We start from the raw sequence: 10,728 nt of genomic DNA, 5'->3' as shown, positions 1-10,728 counted from the left end.
TTTGTTTTTTTTTTTTTTTTTTTTCTGACTTGTTCTAGATGGCCAATTATACTTAAATGTGTCCTTTCTACTTAAATTAGATTTTTAAAAAAATTAATCCTTTTTTCAACCAAAAAAAGCTTTCTGCAATTTCAATTTTATTCGTAGTTTTCTATTTATTTATTACACCTCGACTCCGCTATGACCCACAGAGTACTTGCGATATACGTACTCGTAAAATCTGTAAAATCCTGTGGTCGGTAGCTGAACAGTACCATGGGATCTGGAGAAAATTTCCTTCCCCTTCAGATCTATGTGTAAATTGAGGTAGTGACCTTACAAAACTGTGATGGCGCGTTTTTCGATCATTCTTAGGCTGAGGACAACCTTTCAAAAATCTCGGAAAGCCCTCCCTCATTAGACATGGATGCCATGCGCCATTGACCACAACCAGCCAGCCTACCTTTCTGCATGTAAAATGACGTGTGCCTGCTCGTGGGTCAGGAGACTCCTTGCACGGGGTCATTAGCATGTTCACGTCGGGGTGACCCACAGGTGGGTCATGCTAGATTGTCTCATCTTGGCAGCGCACCAGAGTAAAAACTGGTAACAATAAATTTCATTTTTTAGTTTTTTTTCCGGGTAAAAATCCATAACAACCAATTGTTTTTAACGGATGCAATTTTTATATTGAATTGCTTCTTCACCGTGACAAATTTCCATACAGTGAATTGTTATTGTTGAGAATAGATTAACTCCTCCCGAATATCATCTAATATTGAAATAATTCTTCTACCAGTATTTTCATTTTTCCCGTCGTGAACGTGTTAAAGGGAGTGATTTTTAGGGAACATAAAAAATTAAAATGCTGTTGACTATCTAAAGCGCTGTGATTTCGTAAAAATGTATTTATTTCTTTTCTTAATTTTTAATAAGAGTGTTTTGATTTTAAACTCCGCATTATTTATTATTTAAAAATAAATTTAATAGTCCTAAAATTATAAGTTTTCTTATTGATTAAAAATTATTCGCTATCTTGTTTGAGCATCATTAATAAGCACTTATAGACGAACTATTGAACGAATACTAATACTCGTAATAGCTTAAAAATAATAAAAGTTATGTTTAACCATGAGTTTATCTCCTATTTACCAAAGTTTATCTCTTATTTAACGGTATTTTTTTTTATCCAGTTCTATTTTCTTTATAAGGATCTTTGAATTTTCATACGTTTTTTACCATTACGCTTTGTATAAAAATAAAAGGAATGTAAAATATACTCGGGACAGTCGTTGTGGGACAGGGAGGTTAGGGGTCCAAAATCTATTGACCAATGGTATGTAAGCTCTGCGCACAGGCCGCCTTTATTTCCCCCAGACAAATTAATAATTACTCTCTGTTAACTTATTTTGTCAATTCAGATTTTTATATTTATATGTATATATATATAAAAGAAATAATTATGTTCATTCAACGTATGCAATTAAAATAATAAATAGTAAATAGTAAATAATTGTTTGAAATTCTTAAGCAATATTAATAGTTGAATTCACTTTATTGTTAAACAGTTTTATTAAGAAAAAATATGTTACAATTTTAAGAGGACGATCAGCATTGCGCACATATTACCTTTATTTTAGAGAAGAATGGCAGTTACGTTACGTATATTAAATTTGTTTTATCTTTTCAGGTAAATTTTGTTTCTTTTTTTAAATAGTAAATGATTATACAAGAAATAACTATGTTTTCTCAACATATTAATTAAAATAATAAATAGTAAATAACTATTTAAAACTCTAAAGCAATATTAATTATTAAATTAACATTATTGTTAAATCGTTTCATTAACGAAAAATATATTACGATTCAAATAGAGCTATCATCATTGCGCACGAACCTCCTTTATAGAAAAATATGGCAGTCACGCTATGTATAGTTAATTTTTTCTATCATTTCAGCTTTTTTATGTTACTTTTCTCTTCGATAGGAAATGATTATACAGAAAAGAAAAAAACTATTGTCACTCAACTTATCGATTTAAAATAACAAATATTTAATAACTGTTTCAAATTCTTAGACAGTATTAATAGTTAAATTCACATTATTTTTAAATCACTTTACCGACGAAAAATATATTACGGTTCTGAGATTGCTGTCAGCATTGCGCACAAACCTCCTTTATTTTAGAGAAATATGGCAGTTATGCCATGTAAATTAAACTTATTTTATCATTTCAGTTATTTTTTGATACTCTTTTTTTTAATAATACATGATTATACGAAAAAAAACTATATTCGCTTAAAGTATTCAATTAAAATAATGATTAGTAATTAACTTTAAAACTCTTCAGTAATATTAATAGTTAAAGTCACATTATACAAAAAAAAAAAAAAAAAAAAAACTATGTATGCACTATTTTTTATGATATGATACAGTGATGTTTGCGATATAGTATGCGTATTGCGAAGTAAAAGAAAAGCAATGACATTGAAACAGGAAACATTTCTTAAAATCTCTACTTGACCCCTTAAGACTTGCCCCACTCCCCACTGTCGCACGCTGACTAATGAGGGTGGGCTTTCCGAGATTTTTGCAAGAACATTGAGCAGCTCTAGTGTGGCGTAAATAATCTACTTTCCAACCTACCTATTTATTTATTCCTTTCAACTTATTATCTCATTCTAGCCTAAAAATTGTTTTGTGGCTGAGACTGCCGGGTTGGAAGTTAGATCACTTACTTCATATCTTTACTCGATTATAGTTGCTTTCCTACTCAAGCATACGTGAAAAATTTTAGAATGTGCAGGTAGTATATATATAATTAATTTATTGATATTTTTTTCCAATATTTATTTTTAATGTTTCTTTTTCTCAGGGATGAACTGATTATTAGAAAGGCACCTTTGATTTTTTTAAAAAAAAGAGAAAGTTTTGTGAATAATACTCTAATGTTTCAGTATTTGTTAAAGCGCATTTATTATTCTTTTATCATTTAACTGTTTTACTAACCTCCCCAAAATATTATAGATGAGGTATGCATGGAATTCACATTTTTTGCCTTTTTGGAAAGACATGCAAGTAATAAAATATAATATAGCTTTTTAATGTTTCTTTATCTCAGGGATGAACTGACCATTAAGAAAAATAGTTTTGATTTGAAAAAATTAGTTTCGTAAATAATGCTGTAATGTTTCAGTATTTGCGCATTTCCTAATATTCATTTATCATTTATATTATATGTAATATTATAGATATTATAGATATAGTAATATTATATGTAATATTATATCGTGAAAATATTATAGATGAGGTATGGATAAAATTTACATTTTTCGGCCTTTTTGTACTTCTCAAGGAAGAATTTTCAACGTTGCTTTTTGAAGTGGCATAAAAAAAAAAGAGAAAATTCTAGATACTTTATTTTAGTGTCAAAAGACAGTGGAAATGTAATGCCTAAGAAAAGAATTATATATTTTTTAGTAGCGCTGAGAAAACTTATCAATTCATTTTTGATTTTTTTTCTTCCTGGTAGTAGCAATCCGATCTCTTTTCGAATATGATTTTGGGTTATTTAATAAACTTTAGGATCTTTTTGCAACTCTTTCAAGCTTAATCACTTTAAAATGCGCCGAAATTTTAAAATAAATTGAAATTAATTATAAAGTAATGCTTTAAAATTTCAATGACATTATTTGTTATTTTTAAGGGAATTTTTTCAAGTTTTTTACGTCTTCCCGGCTCGTATCATAAACTCTATTTCAAAAGAAAATTGCACGTTTTTGCTTATATTATAGAAATTTTCTCTTATGAAATACGAGATTGTTATCCGCTGCAATGAAATCAGCCGTTAAGTTCAAACTAAAACTTCATTCATACAAAATAGAAGAATTACGCGCTCCCTGAAACCAACATAATAAATTCCTTAATTCTTTTCCTTTTTTTTCAAAAGAACCAAATCCGCGAAAGCAAGATAATACAATTATTTTTTGATCTCTACATTTTTATAGCTTCAAGCTGGACTACAGCCTGTCTCATACAAAAGACAGAAATTAAAACAGTTGTTTTGAGTTATTTAGTAAACTTTAGACTCCTTTTGAAATATTTTTTATCTAATATTTGCCCCTTTTTCTACCTCCTGCAATTTTCATTTCTAGCACTTGAAATGTCTAATGTCAGCATTATGTTTAAATTTTGGAATAATTTTAAATTAATTATAGGGTAGTGTTTTAAATTTTACGTACATTATTTTCTATTTCAAATCTTATAATTTTTACCTTTATTTTTAATCTTCTAATCTCGAATCATAAACGTTATTTTAAAGCAAAATGTCACTTTTTATTTATGCATAAGAAAATTTACTTTTCGCGTATGAAATACTGGATTGTTCACAGCCACAATAAGATCAGTCATTAATTTTAAAATTGAACTTTATTTATAAATAAAAAAAAAAGAGAAGAATTATACGTTTTCTGAAAACAAAACAATGAATTCTTTCTTTCTTTATTTTATTTTATTTATTTTTTGTCAAAAAAACCAAAAACATGTAGCCAGTATAATACAATTATTTTTTCATCTCTGGAATATTAGAGCTTCAAGCTGGGCCACAACCTGCTTCTTACAAAAGACAGTTATTAATTTCAGCAAGGCGCACATTTTTGACAAAGTACCGCCAGATATAACTTTTAGAAATACTCTTTGGAATAAATAAAGAAGCACACTAGGAAAAATTGAGAGAAAAGTTATTTTTTCTTTCGCCAAGGAAAAACAAAAATAGGATGGATAGAGGCGCCAACCCGCGGGTGCTTCGCTCTGTTAATTTCGAAACAAGAGATGTGATATCTGGCGTTAATAAAAATTTTCCTATCTCTTAGAAAACAATAAAAATTCTTTCTACATCCCTGTATGACAACGAAAGAATGGGGAGACAATGAAAACAAGAAAATCGACAACGATCTGAAAAATGAATAAAAATATTAAAGGGGAAGTAAATATTAAAAACGAGATTTAAAAGAAATTGCTTTACGTTGATAAAAATAAGAATCTCTTTTAGGATTCCTACAATTCCTTCGATTGTATTTATTTATTTAGTACATCGTTTTTTTTACTGTTTTCTAGTAATTACAAAACTTATAAAAAATATACTTCTAAATTTTGGATATTCAAAATATATTGTTTATGTTTTTAAATTTGCAGTTAATTTCTGAAAGCTGTAAATAAAATTTTTAAGCGGTTATTTTTTTAAAATTTGCTCCGTAATAGAAATAGTGGATAGCAGAGATGCCAACTTGCTCCGGACAGCAAATATATATTTTAAAGTGGTAATTTATCAATTGTGATTGACTACTTTTACTTGCTTTTAAAAAGCAAGTAAAAGTAGTCAAATATTTGCTAAATTTACTTTTAAGTTATTTACCGTCTTTTTTTTAATTATTTGGGGAAGGTATGTGTGTAAATTTTCAAGAATTAAAAGAAAAAAAAAGGTTTAAAGATTTGGGGCAGGCAATTTCTACTCTTTTTGGTGAAATTTACTCTAGTGGTAGCTAAGTTTATGTCTGTTGAATTATTCTAAGTTAATAAATTTAATTTAAAGTTATTTTCCATACCACTACATGCAACTGATTCAAAAGTTTATATAAAACATCTATTTTGCTACCCGTCTATTTTTCACCAATTATGTCCGTAAATAAGTACCAACGTATATTTTCAAATCATGCCTGTATATAACTATCATATTTAAATTTCTTGTAATGCAAATTGTTCTTAATTTATCAAGCAAAGAGTTTGACTTTTTTAAAAGCTACCATAATGTTGCTTACATCAAAATGTTTTTAAATCAATGTATATAGTTATTTCATGATGTATGGGATAGGGGCTGCTGCGGGTAGCCCAGTTTTGGTAAATGAAGTCAGTAAATACCCCTCTATTTGGGTGAAACTTATAAAATGTTATGTTGGTAAACTTACCCCAAATTCTGAATGCTTTAGTTTTTAATTGTCTATCATAAAAGAAGATATTTCACAGTAAGTTTCTCATACAAAAATTTAATTGGAGTATTGTTCTGGTTAAAAAAAATTTGTTATGCCCTGTGTAAGAAGGAGAAATACCTACCAGCACCCGTCTGAGTTTGATCGAGGTCAAATTGTGGCCTACCGGGATTGCGGTTTATCATACCGAAGTATTGCTGCTCGCGTTTGTCGAGATCTCCTGATTGTTAGCAGAATATGGAATCGATGGGTTCACGACGGTCATACGGAAAGCCGGGTGGGATCTCAGCTACCCTCCATCTTGAACAGCTGAAAAGACAAACATGTTATCCACATGGCCTTAAGGGATCGTACAGCTACATCACGAACTCTAGGTCAGCAAATGGGTTCATTTGCAAGACAAAAAGTATCTGCACGAACAGCTTGACGACGTTTGCAGCAGCATGGACTATCAGCATGGCGACCATGGCTTCGGCTACCCTTGACGCTGCATCACAGGCAGGAACGCTTCCAATGGTGTGATCAACGACGAACCTGGAGGCAGGAATGGCATGACGTTGTCTTTTCAGCATCATGATGGCCGCATCCGCGTTTGGTGACATCGTGGAGAACGCCCATTGGCAGCTTGCATTCGACATCGTCATACCGGTCCATCACCTGGAGTAATGGTATGGGGTGCCATCGGATACACGTCCCGAGCACATCGTGTTCGCATTGCCGGCATTTTGAACAGCAGCTGTTACAATTCTGAGGTGTTTGGGCCAGTTGCTTTGCATTATCTTTGAGGCCTCCCTAACGCTACGCTTCAGAAGGACAATGCATGACTGCATATTGCCCGCTCTGTCCTGACCTTCCTTGACACAGCACATGTTCACCTGTTGCCTAGGCCAGCATGTTCTCCTGATTTCTCACCAATTGGAAATATCTGGTCAATGGTTGCCGTACGACTGACACGCCACCTGGCAGTCACTATGGTCGATGAATTGTGGCATAATGTTGAAGCTGCATGGAAGGCTGTACCTGTCCATGCTATCCAATCTCTGTTTGATTCAATGCCCAATGCCCAGGAATGAAAGCGTTTAAAACTAAATTGACCTACCCTTCTAAAAATGTCTAACGATTCGACTTATCAAAAATTATATCTAAGAACAGATATTTATCAGGTAGAATATCAATTTGATAAAGAAATTACAGTTTTATTTATCCGATGTTCAGAAAAATAAAATAATTTCTGAAAAATAAGAGTAAGTACAAAAAATAAAAGGGTTAAAAATTCTTAAGGCCAGTTGGAACTCTGGTTTTAATGTATAAAATTAAAAGTAGAACAAAAAAATGTTGCAAGAAAAAAATTCACTTTATTTAAAAAATATATCAACTTTCTCGGTGCTTGTAAAGGCTTTTCTTACTTCATTGGAAAATTTGTAGATGGGTTTAAGGATATAAAGCAAACAACTCCTCAGAACAAATCGCTTAAGACTGACACTATTACCATTCCATAAGACATGGATCTCAATTTATCGAATTTTCACCTTCAATAAACCTCAACATGAAAAGAGATAGGTGAAAACGCATAAAAAAGGATCTGAAAACGAATTGCAGTCGTGCATCTCATTTAGAACAAGCAGTTTAGAATTCTGTTTTAAAAATTGAGGGACGTAGAATGGGGGAGACCTAGGGACTTGCTGTAAATATTCTCTGATATGTAGATGAAAAGGGATTGTGGAAGAGGGGTTGACGAAGACAAGGAGGGCTGGGTGGAGCTCCAAGAAATGAGAGACGAGGAAGAGAAGGGGGTGGATTTTGGCCACAGCTGGGATGACGTCAAAGAATGAAAAGGGAAGCTCCAGAGCAAAGGATGCTAAGAGGCAAGAGAAAAGATGCTGAAGATAAAATAAAGGAAATAGAACAAGAGCCGAACGGGCAAGCTGCTGCAGGTTCGGTTTCAGCTTTCGGAGTAGGATGTACGCATCTTCTCGATGAAACTAGCAACAGTGTTTGGAGTACGTGCATTTTGTGCTAGACAAAAATTCTTTTTCGTCCCTTTTTCCTTCTACCAGGCGTTTTTTTGCCACCACCCTTTTCCATCTTCCCCTATCCTAGCTGACGCCAGATGGTAAAGAAAGCATTGTTGGTACTGAGAAGAAGCTTGGGATATTAGATGGGGTAAACGTATGGGAAGATGAGAATTTTTTTTTTTTTTTGTTATAAATTTTTTCTTCTTCTTTTTTGCCTCTTTTTCTCCTTCGACATTCCTTTTCATCCTTATTTGTCAAGTGGAACTGTCACATATTTCGTAATATATCATGAAAAAGCTTTATGAACAAAATTGTCCTTTCTGTTTCTATTATCTTAAGACAGCTGTTCAGAGGGAAGGTATCGAACAGATCATAATTTTGAGGGAACAGCAAAGAAGGTTGTCCCCATTGAATGAGAACTTTATTAAATGATTCAACGGGTGTGACGTCAGCATTGCTGATAAATATTTTAGCGAAATTTTGATTACGGGTATTATATGGGTCATATATTCTCTTTTGTGATTATAATTTTTTTATTATTATTTTTTATCTGAACATATTATGCACATACTTGGACTCGAGGAAACAATTTCCATCTTCATAAGCTTAAAACTAAATTCAAAATACAATTGAATTACAGAATCAAAAACGAAACAAACCTTTGGATTCAATGAATGGAATTAAACAGCGTTTTCGTTGCATTAGGACGTGCTCATGAACCATGGTAACCAAGAGTCTTCCTTATATCAGCTCTTTGGTACTTTCTAACTCACCAAGTCTAGCCAGGATTCAAACCTGGATAATCTGTACCAGATTCCGTTCCAGCGGCATAGTCGATTATGGCGTTGCTCACATACGGGAGTTCGATCTTGACTGCAGACAAAACCACCGGCGTGTTTACGCAACAAGGTGCACGTTAAATCTGTCGTTGGCTGTGCTGTGGAAGTTTGAGGAAAGGGGCACCAGATCAGACGCTGCGCACGTCGTCTGACCATTGTCAAAATTACGTTGCATTCATACCATGGTTGTTAAAAGATTAGGGTTTGTTGTTTAATCTTGGTTGGGTGATACGTGTATTCTGTACGAGAAACGATCGCTATATCCTCTCATTATTTATTTCCAAGTTTTTATTCCAATTTAATTAGCCCATTCTTTATTAAATATAAGGGATATTTTTAATAGAAACAGTATAAAATTAAAAACAGTATTTTTCGTTAAAAATAAAGTTTTCTCTAAAAGTGGCAACACAGCTTATTGCTAATTAAATAAATAAATGACGAAATAAAAACGAAATGAAAGTAAAACTTGTACAAAAAAGTGTTTTTATGGCAATGGAAACAATACATTTTTCTCAAAAGCAGGCACTTTAATGTATATGTTATCAGAACCATATTACAGTCTATACGAAAACCTTTATAAAAACCTTCAAGTACCAGTCAAAAGATAATTGCAAATTTTAGATTCCGCAAAGTGAAGTGATGAAAAAACATAAAGAGGGCAAGAATAAAAACAAGATGTTGAAGAAAATACAAGAAACTAACGTTATTAAAATCATTCTGGCTAAATATATAGTCAAGTAATTATAGCAAAAAAAAGTGTGTCTTCGGAAAAATATATCCCCAAGATATTTTTTTTCCACAGAAAGCTTTACTATGTTATTATAAACAGGAGCTGAAAGCTACCTACAATTCCCCTGTGCGCGTTGCCCCCTTTTTTTAGGAGAGGGGGAATGGAGATGATTTGGGTAGAGAATTGTGTATCATTTATACAGGTGAATGAATTTTTTCTGATCTATTTTTTTTATGATAAATTGAATGAGATCAATCAGAAGTCGATCGAACTAAAAGTTTAGAAGTTATAAGGGTTTTTTATACAAAAATGTACAATTTTGTACCTTTTTTTTGCACCTAACATTGACCAACTTATACGTATAGTTGTATATTTTTGACTGAACCTGCAAGGTACGTAATTTTGATGTTCACGATATTGCTGAATCCAAAGAGAGTAATTAACAAAGGTTATTCTAATATATTCAATTGATGGTTATAAAATTAATCCTATATTACGGGTATTTCATCAAGTTTTGGGTTCAGAAGGATTGATACTTTAAAATGTTGAACAAACACATACAGTGTTCTTGCTCTGGATTTAGAGAGATTCATAAGTGAGATTTGCATGCTATATTATCGTAAATGGATTACTTCGGGAGACTCAATCTAAGGTTATGGTTTTACATGATGGAAACAATTGCAGAATCAAGAAGGGCGTACTTTAGAAACTTAATTTGAATTTTGCTTATTTTTATATATTGTCAGATATTTTTCTACCATTAATTTTGACTCTATTAATCGGAACAAATATTCATTTCAAGCAAATTGTATTAGAGTTTTTAACCCTTTCCAGTGCAGTAAGTCTGGCATAAATAAATATTACAAACTACTAGAAATATCTTTACCATTTAGTGACCACTATACTTTTAAACATCGAAGAGGTAAAGTAGTTAGTTTCACTTATCATCAGATAAGGTCGCATTTGCTAATGATCTGCCTGATTAGCTCTGTCACCAAAAAAATAAAGAAGTCATATTTTAAGGGTCTTACGCTTGAAGCAATGGTAGGATTTTAAGCTATATATATAATCTTGCCGTGAAGAATTCCGGCCTTTAGAACCGACAACTTGAAAAAGTTATGAAACTTTTTTAAAAGAGCCGTGATGACTTATGGGATCGCTCGCCTCCCAATGAGGTGAAC

General features: G+C 32.2%; 1 long non-coding RNA gene and 1 pseudogene across 1 annotated transcript in view; one reads left to right on the top strand and one right to left on the bottom strand.

The window, feature by feature from the left end:
• The window catches only part of LOC107440710 (uncharacterized), a 134,759-nt gene that overhangs the window by 18,572 nt on the left and 105,459 nt on the right, over positions 1 to 10,728 (bottom strand). The window lies entirely within an intron of this gene.
• LOC139427208 (uncharacterized) lies at positions 6,407 to 7,036 on the top strand (annotated as a pseudogene).

This window comes from Parasteatoda tepidariorum, chromosome X2 (genome assembly GCF_043381705.1).
Source record: "Parasteatoda tepidariorum isolate YZ-2023 chromosome X2, CAS_Ptep_4.0, whole genome shotgun sequence".
Classification (NCBI taxonomy): domain Eukaryota; kingdom Metazoa; phylum Arthropoda; class Arachnida; order Araneae; family Theridiidae; genus Parasteatoda; species Parasteatoda tepidariorum.
The sequence above is the reverse complement of the archived record's forward strand: the minus strand, read 5'-3'. Positions and strand labels throughout refer to the sequence as shown.